The sequence below is a fragment of the Leptodactylus fuscus genome, chromosome 3 (genome assembly GCF_031893055.1).
Source record: "Leptodactylus fuscus isolate aLepFus1 chromosome 3, aLepFus1.hap2, whole genome shotgun sequence".
NCBI classification, from domain to species: domain Eukaryota; kingdom Metazoa; phylum Chordata; class Amphibia; order Anura; family Leptodactylidae; genus Leptodactylus; species Leptodactylus fuscus.
The window spans coordinates 10211309-10225174 of NC_134267.1; the positions used below are offsets into that span (position 1 = coordinate 10211309).

At 40.3% G+C, this 13866-nt stretch overlaps 1 protein-coding gene across 1 annotated transcript in view; it reads right to left on the reverse strand.

The window, feature by feature from the left end:
• Positions 1-13866, reverse strand: part of CAMKMT (calmodulin-lysine N-methyltransferase) — a 308776-nt gene that overhangs the window by 205589 nt on the left and 89321 nt on the right. The window lies entirely within an intron of this gene.

Genomic DNA, 13866 nt, shown 5'->3' on the forward strand with positions numbered 1-13866 from the left:
TCATGAGGTTCCACACTTCCCCATGGATTGTAACTAGTATAACAGCTCAGCCCCATTCAGTTGAAGAGATACCATCCATGGCCCATTGACAAGCTTCTGGGCAGGTGCAGAAAGACAGGGACCGCCCACTTGACAGCATAATAGTGCTGAAACTAAAAGTAAGGGTTGCTCAGGAATGGTGGGGGCTAGAGAAAAAAAAAAATTCCAACTGCATCAGAATCAGTGGAGAGACTATTAAACTATGCAAAGAGTTGGAGATGGTGAAAGATCCTCTTTAAGCGATTTCTCTGTTGGTGCAATACAATATGCTGGTCTTGATCACTTCCCCGCACAGGGTAAGTAATGAGTTAACAGATCATGTTCATGGGCTTCTGCTGGGTTAGAGACAGGCAGACAAACTGGCCCTCCTACGGGTTGAGAAAAGCAGCTATATCTACCAAGAAGACCAACATCTACAAGGTTAATGAATACATGAGCAAACTGAGGCACCTACGCTAGTTCACCCTAGCGCCAGGCTCCCATCCGATGGCCCCGGACTTCTAAAACAGTGAGCAAGACTTTTCTCGTTGCCCAGTTTCGGCAGTTTCCGTAATGGAGACTCCATCGCATATGTTTATGTTGCCTTAGGGTGGGTTCACACCTGCGCCCGGTCTCCACTTTGCAGGTTCCCGTCTTCTGCCCCGAGAAACTGGGCAGAAGACGGAAACCGGCAGTCAGTTTTCAAACCCATTCATTTGAATGGGTTTGCAAAGCGCCGCCCGTGAGCGTCTTCTGCCTGTCCGCGGCAAAACCATTTTTTTTAACCAGACACAAAGTCAATACAGGACTTTGTGTCCGGTTACAGAAAAAAACGGTTTCGATGCGGAGACCAGAAGACGCTAACGGACGGACACTGACTGCAGGTTTCCGTCTCCTGTCCAGCTTCTCGGAGACCGGGCGCAGGTGTGAACCCGCCCTCAGACTGCTATATCCAATATGGCTCCACCATCTGGTAACCTAGTGTAGAAATATTCTCATGCAAATATGTATTTTATTTACAAAAACAATGAAGTAAAAAATTCAAAAAAAACAAACCCCAGGCAAATATTAATGGGACTTGACCAACTTAGTAAAAAAATATTAGAATTTCCTTCGGTCTCCGGGAGTCGGTGACACGAACTGCACAATATTTTCTGCAGATGGAGATTATTTTTTCATCATTCGCACATCCGAAACAGCGAGTCAGACATTATCATGATTTGTCAATATTTGTGCATCTAGCCATCCATCTCGTCATTTATCAATTGTGGCGATAATTTAATATCCATACAACCCGAGGGGACGACGATGCAGCTGCGGGATATTAATCAACCCTCCTGTGATTCCTTATTGTTGTTCCTAGCTCGGTATAATATGTCTATGAACATCGAGGAACATCTTTCCATTCAGCCACGAGCCGCCCTAGGGGGTGTATCGCCCGTAAGTGAAAAGAATTGTGCAATATTGTAAAATATAGAAGACATCTCCCCAGACTTTCTGCACTGAACTATCATTATTTCTATAATGATGAAGGCTGAATTTGCTTCTTGGGAACGGCGGGGGGTATTTAGCCTTACTACTTAGAAAGCAGCTGTCCTTCTTGTATGTTATCGACTACTCCGCAGATCATTGACTGAAACAATACAACTGTAGGATGCTGAGCATTATGGAAAGAATAGGATGGATCGATGCATTTAGCTGATGCTAACCCATTCTTCCAGAATTCAATGCAGAGAAAAAAATAATTAATACTTTGGATGGTGTTTAGAACAGGCTCGGCACAATGGGTAATATGAAAAGTTAATATATTACCTTGATTTTGATCTTGTATATAATAAGGAAATTGATGGACTAGAGATATCGATAGAGGATGCGATAGGGTAGACATCTCTCAACATCAAGGAACTTTTTAAAGGGCAATTCCGGCCACATACATGAGGATAGTTGGCCAATGGACCCAAGACTGTAGAGGCTCCATACCAATAGCCAGAGAAATACAATCCATATAACCAAGTGCCGAAGAAATATGGTAACAAGTGGTTAGATCATTGACCAAACAGGATGGGTCTCCACTTTAGACCATTATTTGGCCAATATGGACTCTATCGATATTGGCTGTAATTCTTGGTCCAAATGGTAAAATCGGTGACCTTGGATATCAAGCTTGGGCTGGCCACATGAGAAGAGATAGTAGGTAACGCATAAGTGACCCAAGACTTGATATTGAAGCCAAGAAATTTATAATGTATATAAATAATAAGAGTCAAAATAGTCAACACATTGGGGGGGGGGGGTTAATCAATCCCGCTACACCAGTTTTCTGGCACAGAGGGATGGCATTGTGGTGCACAATTGGTGCAAATGGGCAGGCTTGGGTGGGGACATATCCATTACAACTCAGACTAGTTTTCTAGCGTGAAAATCTATACCAGTCCCAATATGGCACAGGTCTCCATTTTAGCGAATGGGAGTGGGCATCGTTTATAAGAGGTCGGAGCCATGGCCTTTTGGGATGCTTATTAAGACTGGCGTCACAGCTGTCACCAAACAAGAGGAAGATGAGACTCCACGGACTGTTATACCCCAAACCACCCACCCCACCCCACCTACCCATATAGTAGTCACCAACTCAGAGGAAGATGAGACTCCACGGACTGTTATACCCCAAACCACCCACCCCACCTCCCCATATAGCGGTCACCAACTAAGAGGAAGATGAGACTCCATGGACTGTTATACCCCAAATCATACTCTCATACACCCATACTCTCCCCCTCGACTCCAACTCCCCCCCCCCCACACTTTACTAGCTTTGGCAATGCCAAATATCCATTCAGACGTGCCAATAAAGCCTATTTGATTTGATAAAACACCAGTGTTATTTATTCTGGACCATCAATAGCCTAAACCAGAGGTTTCCAACTTGAAGAACAGGAATCCTAAATGAGACTTACCGTAGGTAGAATTTATTCACCGATCTACACCAGTTTTATGTGGAGCATCTTTGGCGCCAAGCCCTTTATTTCATCCCCCGTTCTGCACCTTGCTCACCCTTTTCTGCAAATGGGTGAAACGAGGGCCAAAAGCGAGGTAGGGACACCTCGGTTTGACATGTTTAGCCCAACTCACGCCAGTTTTCTGGATTCAGTTATATAGGAAACGTACGCCAGTTCCAGAATGGAAAGATCTACACAGGGGACTTTTCTCTCCACCAGTTTTATACTGAAACCCGACGGACTCCAATATAGTCAACGACGACTGCAAGTAACCGTTTTTTAAGCAGATGGGCTCGCCGTCTTTCGGGTTACCATGCGGACACGGATGATGGGGAGACCAATGCTAGAGCGGAGATAGAATAATGCAGATATGTTATGTCACGTTAATATGGACATAGATGTGAGATATTTATCTGTAGACCAAATCCAGCAAATTCTGGTGAAATCTGCTGAAAATCTGATGTCTATGGTGGTCATACCCAGAATATTAACAGCAGATACTAAATTGGATCTGTCAGCAGATTTATATCTCATGTGTAGGGCCAATTTAAGACTAAAGCCAGCTGTATGCATTAGATTTTGTACGAACGATCCCACCAGCGACATCTAAACTCGGGAAGGAATTTTTTGCCCTCAAATAGGGCAATTGGCACGAACCTCATGGGGATTTTTGCCTTCCCTTGGATCAACACTGTAGGGATTGTAGGGTTATAGGTTGGACTTGATGGACTGATGTATTTATCCAACCTCATCTACTATGTAACTATGTAACTTATGTAAACTGTCCGATCAGGGGGCGGCTTAGTTATTAAAAAATTGACAAGTTGACAAAATATTGGTCTTTGTGGCCCACAGACAGTCGAAAATCCAGCATGGATGATCTGTTTTCGGCATCAACCATCCACGAATTTACATTTGGGGAATCTACGTATCAGATTTCTAGCGATCATGGTCAGAAATGGACAAATTGCTTCCACCAGAGAATATTCCACTACTATACTTTTAATAATGGAGCGGGAAGGTTCACATCTATTTTTGACGACTGAGAGAATGTTCTGGATGATTTTTTCCACTTTACCTTTCCTTTCTGAGCGAGCTGTAGCGTGATACAATTTCTCCGCAGTCACATTGCTTTGTGGGGTGCCGCGCTATAGTCAGTGGTAATTTTTATCCATTGAAAATCAATAAAAATGCTCAAAAAGAAAAAAAAAACAAAAAAAAACACAGTTTCAGTTTATAAGAAAAAAACCCCCAAACATCTGAGTTCTCTGCTCCGCGCTGATGGATGGAATTGTTATTCTAACCAGGGATGAGATCAGCCTGGAAATTGTAAGGTCTTCTCATTGCTGAGCTTAGGATACCCTGCCTTCATCCCCCATGGGGTAGATGACTTCCTAAAATTAAGCTGTGGTACTGTACGGTAGTTTGGTACAGTTCGAGGAAACAACCGATTCATATGGTCGCAGTCCATGTACAGAAGCCATGGTGAAGGAATATATAGGAGCCGTTGCAGTGGCTGCGGTTCTAAATCGGCGTTGGGTCATTTAATTGTGGGGGTCTTGGCAATCGGTGGTGGCACAACTACGGGAGTCCATCAGTAGACCCCAACATACCATCCCATCCTACACGCAGATAGGTTTGGCTCTCCGAAATCAAACATCGTTTCCCCTTGTGACTCGCTGCCTCTGTTGTCAAGATATCTCCGTTTTTGTCAATATGCAGATTAGCTCTTTGGAGCAATGAGGGCATTACCACTCACCTCTTTGGAGCAATGGCAACGCCATTCACAATACTGATAAAAACGACCATACCTCGGTAACAGAGGCAAACCAATTGGATTGATATGCTGAATTCCCGTAATAGACTCCTCTTAAAGGGAGTCTACCACCACCATTAATGTTTCTTTTTCCACCATTTTTGGGTTTATAGTCACTGGGGACCGCTCCGTCTATAACTTCTATTTTAGCGATCAGATGGTCCATTGTTCCAGTCCTCCGATGGACGGATCAGAACAACAGACAGTCAATGCTAGTATAAACCAGGTGTTGTAAGGATTGTTAGTTTAATTAATAGAGCCATTCTGACCCTTTATGAGCAATTTTATTCCGACCCCCACTCAGACTATTTATTTGTAGCTTTATATGAATGTAGAAATCTTTTGGAATTTGTCCACAAACCTAAACGTACAGATCCGAAACCCCATATGCACAGACTAGTCAGACCCAGATGGCATGGAGGGCAGCCTTGGAAAGTCTCGCTATACTTTCTTGCCAAAACCATATTAATATGACAGTGAATGTCCTGGTGAATGGGCACTGGAAGACCTCCAACCCCGACACTCTAAAATATTGTATCGCTTAATCATATGTATCATTATTATAATATTTATTTGTATATTTCTTACATTATCTACCTTTTACATATATTAACTGTATTTACGTTTATCTATAATATATATATATATATATATATATATATATATATATATATATATATATATATACTCAAGTATAAGCCGACTCGAATATAAGCCGAGGCCCCTAATTTTACCTAAAAAAACCGGGAAAACTTACTGACTCGAGTATAAGCCAAGGGGGGGAAATGCAGCAGCTACTGGAAAATTTCAAAAATTAAAATGGTCGGAGTTTTTGGGTGCAGTAGTTGCTGGGGAAGGGGAGGGGGTGTTTTGGTTGTCTCTGCCCCTTCCCTGAGCTTGAGGACTGGGGATTTTTCCCCCCCACTTGGAATTCAGCCTGGCTGACTATAGGGGATCTGCAGTGCTCCTATTAACCCCTTCCCGACAGAATAGGAGCACTGCAGATACCCTATATTCAGCCAGGCTGAATTCCAAGTGTGGGGGGGACCCAGTCTCAGGGAAGGATCAGTTAAACAACTTTTTTTCCCGCTACGGTGTTTACCGTATTCTTATTACATCGTCATCCCACTTTCTATACCTCTGACTTGTTTTCCTGTCTCTCTCCAGACTGTAAGGCAATAATCTTCAGCCTGTGAAGATATCCAGGGCTATACATACAGCAGTTCTATGATGATATCTCAAGATCACAAACATACCAGAAAAACCATTTTAGTTTTGGAGTAATCCTCGAAATCATCATCTGATGAATTTATCTGCAAGCAAATATGATAATTACGCTGCGGCTTGTTTGCAGGTTGATAAGGTAATGCGCTTCGTCTAGCATGTCGGGGAACGAAAAAGTAACACTTGTCATAGCATCAAAGCTCACATCTCCATTCACCTTCATGTTCAGTGATATTATCATATACACTTAAAAGTATATAGTGCAAAACGATCCCCTGAGCGCCTCCATGTGCTTATCAGTCTATTAGCACATGCACCCCGCGGATCTGCATATCTGTAGCCAAGGCTTTGTACATCTCTGCGCCGCAGCATGAAGGCTTATTCACACTGTACTTTTTACCATAGATCTCATTATTTGCAAACAAATTAAATTATGCAAAATATTATTATTAGAATGAAGATTTTGCCATATTTTAATCTCTAAATTTTCATCATAGATATAAAAGATTGCAACCAACCGCCCCAATAGCCCCGGTCACTACTTCTAATGCAGATCAGGTTGCTCCTAAAATTACATCTTAATACCATTTTGTCTTTTATTTTAATCTAAACATGTTAAAAATTACATGACGATAATCTTCTTACGATATCCTTATATTCAGCAAAGCTTTGTTTTTGTCATACAGAGATCCAAATCCTCTGCCGAGACAGATCTGAAAGATAACACGTTGGCTACCTGCAGTCACCACTAGGAGGAGCTTAAGAGCTCACTGCATACTGTGATACATCAGGCCGGAACACAATGTATCAACTATGTGTTATTTATTAAAACCAGGTAGCGAAATGTATCACTTTGTTAATATCTGTTTTTCTATTTTTTTACAGGATTATACTGTAAGTAGAGATGAACGAACAGTAAAATGTTCGAGGTTCGATATTCGTTTCGTGTAGAACCTCAATATTCGACTACTCGAATTGAATATCGAACCCTATTATAGTCTATGGGGGGAAAATGCTCGTTTCAGGGGTAGGCAACGTTCGATCAAATTACACTTACCAAGTCCACGAGTGAGGTCGGGCTGGATCCTCCGAGAAGTCTTCTCCGTGCAGCATCCCCGCGGCACCTTCCGGCTCTTCATTCACTCTGCCAGGCATCGGGCCTGGGCAGAGTGAATAAAGAGCTGGAAGACACAGCGGAGAAGCTGCACGGAGAAGACTTCTAAAGGTAGGAAAAGAACCAGGGTTGATTGGCCAACTGTATAGCATTCAGCCAATCAATGCTGGTTCTGCATTGAACTTTTCCATTCGAATAGCGAGTGGTGCTCGATCGAGTATGAGTATTTTGAATACCGTAGTATTCGATCGAATACATACTCGATGGAATACTACTCGCTCATCTCTAATTATAAGCCATCTTGTCCAAGCTTCTCCTCTGCTCCGTTAACGTGGATCACTATAGGGGTAATCCATAGAGGTGTTATCTTCCATTGTAATATTGTCTATTGTAATTGTGATGAAAATGAGGAAACTTCTGCAAAGAACATCCCTACCAAATTAGCGATAGACTATACTTATTTAAACAAGTACTTTTTCAATTAAATATAGTGACAATGAGAAGTTAAATATATATATATATATATATATATATATATATATATCAAAAATTCTTAAAAAATACATAAAACATAAAAACTTGGTTTAAAATGTAGGTAATTTTCTTGTGACATATTCCCTTTAAAGGAACTTTAAAGAAATAAATAGTAAAAATATTTTCCCTCAATTTCCTCAATTACCTAATTTCAGCCATATTCCCTCCTCCTTACTGTCAAGTCTATGACTGTAAGACAACCGTCTGTAGTAGAAGCCGCCCCTTCTATTCCGTAAGACAAAAAGATTGTTACACTGTGTCCTTTAGGCTGACCTCCTGCCAATATTTGGTGTGACCTTTGCCCTTTGCCCCCTATCCGTTCTTCTCGGTACTTGCAGACAGTTTTTGGCAGGACTGGGCGGGGAGGTTGTTCCCGCCGCCATCTTGGATAACTAAGCCCAGATCTTCTGTGGATATTGCTTGTCCAATCCGTCTGTCTCTTCATGTCATCCCAGACAGACTGGACGGTGATGAGATCAGGGCTATATCTGTGGGGGCCGGATCATCACCTCCAGGGCTCCTCCTCCAAAGAGCAAAGGTCACACCAAATATTGATGAGATTTCTATTTTCTTCATACATAACTAATGGTATTTGGTTTTGTTGGTTTTCTCCAGTTTTTGGGGTTCCAACTACTAAACTTTTAAGATCTATTAAATATGATTTTGAGAATATATATATACTGATATTTAGCTAGTCTTTTGCCCACCATATAAAATTATAATAGAAATAAGATTCAGTGTACAGATTTTTTTATTGCATCTCCTAGTTCTTGTCTTCAGCTTGTGACTCTCCAGGTGTCGCCTTATAGGGGGGTAGTTTTGCCCCCCAATAACCACATACTGGAAACCACTTTCAGACTTGTTCTTTATGACATATAAGAATTTTTATCTACCGATCACTTTATCTCTACATGGTTTACAAAATGTCATGTATGTTACAGAGAGTCTATCAGGTCCACAATGGCACCGATAATATGTTACGGTCTATAAACGGCCTCAACGGTTACATGACATATGAATGAAGATTCTGGCTGCAGCTCGCAACGCGGGACCTCCGCCTAAAGAAGTTAATTAAGGAGAGTAATAAGATCGCCATTACATTCCCTGCACTGGTAGCTTGATTACTAATATACACCCAGATCCCCCCATTTATTACCTGTGCTCTCGCTCCTCTACTGTCCACCAACTCCCCTCTACTTAGTCTGCAGGTCCATTGGTAGAGCAGAGTCGATCATGTGACAGAGAGTCGGAACATCAGCCGGGGAGACAGAGGAAGAAGAGTCCCGGCCTCCGACGCTGCCCTCTACACATGGAATAAATGGGGCTCTAGGGGATTGGGGGTATATTAGTAATAAAGCTTCACCAGGGCAGGCAATGTAGTATCCCTGGATAACCCCTTTAACTTTCCTTATAGAGTTTATCTTTACAATAGGAGACGTTACCCTGTATTCAAGACCAAAGTGACAATTACGGCAGTGCGATGTAGGAGGGAGTTGCTACCCTACCCCATCATTCATTGATTTACCTGTCATCCCAGCACATGCCTCGTACATTATATACCGAAACAAGTCTTATGTCTATTAGCTAAATCACAACCTCCACTCCCTATGGGCGTCTCGTAAATGGTTACCTATCTTATACTTGAGGCTTGAAGTACGTTACATTGTAAGGAACAGTATGCGACATCCATACGCAGCGTGATCACGTATCCCAAGACCAAGCAAGTACATAGTACGTATGGTGCAATTATATCAGTAAACCACCCAATATATTGGAAACCATCTTTATTGGATATTGTTTCCCATTATTCTAGTTATGTTTTTTTAGTTTTTTAGATGGACATCACTTATCTACTCCAAGTCACAGAGCGTGCCTACAAAACTCCCCCCTAGATGTGAATGAGCCAGACCATTGTGTCTATGGTGCATGTGGCTGCTGTAAAGCATATCTGTAAATGCTGCAATGAAGAGGCGGGAACATAATTCTGAAAAGGGTAGCTCTAAGACGGTGTGCACATGTGTATCATGGTTTTCATTTATATTGTGCTGGATCCATCCTATGATGACTTACAATGAGGCTTCTAGAGCTAGAGCCATCAAGTCTAACAAAATTGCAAATGGAAGATCCAGGCAGAACCTCCAACCCAAGTGTGAATAGAGCCCAAAACCAATAGAACATTAAAAAAGTTATTTGTAACTCTGATATAGAGACATAGAGATGCGCTCATGGCCTTAGAAGACATAAGAAAGAGCTAAGGAAGATGGCAAGTAAAAGCTGTGGATAAGAAACACAATCTCCATATCGATCAATTGGTCAACCGCCGACCCGGCAGAGAGGGACCCTCACTTGGTTGGACCCGGTCGGCATCGGCTTTACCCTTCCCTTAAGCTCCAGAGTCGGGCAATATAATATAAGTGGTGTCTTAAAGCTATTTCTTTGACCAGCGGGGCCTCCCCGGAGGTAATCCCAACAGTGAAACCGCACAACACACAGCCAATTGCGTTGAACCATTACGAGAGGCAAAAAAAACCCTAAAAAAATCACAATCTCCAATTTTGAAGTGCACCAGTTTTTGATACATTTTCCCCGTTGAGTGCAAATGGACAATCTGAATCCTATATCTGTATACATATAGAAAGAGATGATCATCCCATATATCACAATAATAAGCCATTAAAGAAGATCGGGGCTAGTCTGTACTATGTCACATTTATCAGACCACCTTGCAATGTGTAGAGTCTTACAGACTTGCTTGGAATCCTGGGAAAGGATTATGCAAATAAGTTCTCATTGACGGAATAATGAAAACCTGCTCTAGCGCCACCTTGTCAAATGTCGCACCCTATAGATCAATGCTTGACCTTCCGAGTAACCTAGTGACAATAACTGGGATTAAAGCCAAGCCAGAACTTATCCAAATGGAAGAGAGACCAGTTTTGGGGTGAGAGGTCCTAGACTGATAAGAGGCAATAACCCCGAAACAGTTGTCTGCAGATGCATCATGAGATTCTATAGAAAACAAGACATTGATCTAGTCCCGCTGTGAGGGTGGGATTGATGCGAATTTCACAATTTTGGGCAAATACAAAATTATGCTTATTCGAAACGGCAAATTAATGGAATATATAGAGAGACATCTGTAGTTCTCCGGAACGTAGCTCGGCTCCCCGCTAAGTCAATTAGGACTTTACATTACCTTACATTGCTGCCGCCACAATATCAACAAAGAATACAGAATCCGTGTCGCTCCTCAAGTCGACTCATGTCAAGTACATCTGCTTAGAGATAAATGAATCGCAACGAGGAAGCCCAGGTATCTTAACAAGACAATTGAGTGAAATACGCGGCACATGAGTCACTGGAAATTGACATTTTTATGACCCAAGATTGCTGCATGCTGCACCTCGTGCTCTTGACTGCTGACATCTCCGACTAAACCCCAAGAGATGGTTTTTATGCTTTTTTTTTATTTATATTTTTTCTCCAGTCGGGGTTTCTGTATGTCAAGTTGAAAAGAAATACAAAGTGACAGAAAAATAACTTGAAATTGCTATAAATTGAATAGAATTTCAAAATGCACAAGCAAACAACATGCTTTTTAATGTAACATTTCTCAACTTACTTGGCAGCCGCTTAAGTCGCGTATCACTGAATTCCGCAAGAAAAAAGGACAGGCAGGTGACTGCTCGACAATGACTACAATGTAATGTCACTTCGAGTGTAAAAATAAAATGGCACATATCTTTATCATTAAAAGGAAAATGTGATGTCATTAAAATCAAAATATGCACAAGTGGACCATGAAAAATGCTTTCCCAGTCAAGAACAAAAAAGTAAAAAAAAAAAAAAAAAAGACACCACTGGAAAAATGATGGAAAAAAAAAAGAATAAACTATAGATTGGTCTAAAAAATTTCATTAATTTATTAACACCATTTAAATACAATAGAAAAATATTATTTCCGTGTTAAGAACAAAAAAAAAAAAAAAAAAGACCACTGGGGGGAAAAAAAAAAAGAAAAATGTTGGGAAAAAAAAAGAAAGAAAAAATAAACTAGATATCTATTGAGAAGGGAAAAGATAATGTCATTAATATTTATCAACACCATTTAATTAAAATGGAAAAAAAATATTTCTGTGTCAAGAATAAAAAAAAATTATCAAAAAAAAAAAAAATGAATAAACTATATATCTATAGACAAGTCTAAAAAAAAAAAAAAAAAAGAAAAGGAAAGAAAAAAAAAAGAAAGTGACCACTGGCATAAAAAAAGAAAAAAAATGATGAACAAAAAATAAAGAAAAAATAAACTATATATCTGTACAAAGTCTAAAAAAATCATTAATATTTATAAACACCATATATACTCGAGTATAAGCCGACCCGAATATAAGCCGAGGCCTCTAATTTTATCACAAAAAAATGGAAAAACTTATTGACTCGAGTATAAGCCGAGGGGGGGAAATGCAGCAGCTACTGGAAAATTTCAAAAATTAAAATGGTCGGAGTTTTTGGGTGCAGTAGATGCTGGGGAAGGGGAGGGGGTGTTTTGGTTGTCTATCTGCCCCTTCCCTGAGCTTGAGGACTGGGTTTTTTTTCCCCCCACTTGGAATCCAGTCTGGCTGAATATAGGGGATCTGCAGTGCTCCTATTAACCCCTTCCCGATGGAACAGGCGCACTGCAGACCCCCTATATTCAGTAGACACAGGGAGACCTAATGTGTTTGTGTGTCACAGTCATTTTCTATTTTTATATGTATTCTAGGGAAAGGAGGGACTTACAACTTTTATTTATTTTATTTTTTATTATTATTTTTTTTAAAGCTTCTTTTTTTCCCTATTTTATGGGAGATTCTATACATTACTATTGCGACTGGTCATAGACACCCCCCTCCCCCCCCAAAAAAAAAAATAAATAAATAAATAAATAAATAAAATTTTTGGACTTGAGTATAAGCCGAGAGGGGCTGAAATAAAATGTGATGAAAAATTTGGCTTATACTCGAGTATATACGGTGCATTGCTATAGTTTAGTCCAAAAAAAATCATATTTAATAAAACACTATTTAAAAATACAAAAACAAAAAAAAAGTCACCAATGGAAAAAATAAGAAATGTCTACTAGTCTACTATAGAAACTCCTCTACTTTGTGTAGAATTGATAAGAGATCACGACACATTGTCTCATGAGTTTGGAAGGTGTTCGAACCCACAGAACCCGATCTATAAATCTATAGATCGGTCTAAAAATATAATTACCATAAAATATTTTTTTCCTTTGAGAATAACATACCAGATGAAGTTATTGTTATTATTTTAATTTTTAGGAAAAAAAAAAATATATATATATATATATATATATATATATATATATATATATATATAAGTTATATGGTATAATCTTCTTAGACCTTATTCACACAAACAAATACATGAGGATCAATCAAAAAAGCATCCCACACAGATGCAAAGCGATTTGTATCACGGTGGTGCTAATAAAGCCTTAAAGTTTTCCAACTTATTACAATAAAATAATTTATGTTGCAAAAACAAAGCCTGACTGTGTAACTCTGTTCACATTAACATCATGGAGCTATGACTGCAGTAACTGAACTGTTTTGAAACGGATCCCAATGGATCCGATAGATATATAATAAGGTTCCTCAAAGTAGGATATTGTTGCAGTGGTGGATTCTCTATAATAGAGGTGTTATCTTACATTGTAATCCTGCCTAAAATGACATGACTGCTGAAAAGTCAACTTCTTCCCTCACTTTGTATCAAAGCATCATGATGTCTGCAGCCAGTGAGGCTCATTCATAGGCCTCAGTGGTCCCTTTGGGCCAATGATATTACTCGGGAGGCTGGAAGATGCCTGGGAGAGAACTCAGGATGATGCAACAGAGACCAAGAGAAGGGAGTGCGGGGGGGGGGGGGGGGGGGGGGGGGTATGATTCATTGTTATTTTTCTGCTCCTCCCCTGGACTTTCAATTATTATACTCTGGGATCTGAAGAAAACCCAACATTTTTTTGAAAACTCATGATAAACTCAGCGTGGAAAAGTTTGCTCATCTCTAGTCATTGCCGATAGAGAAGCGGTCAGTCATTAAAGGGGTTGTGTGAGAACTTTGTATCTATTGACTTCCCGGCTGGGTTCTATTTAGCC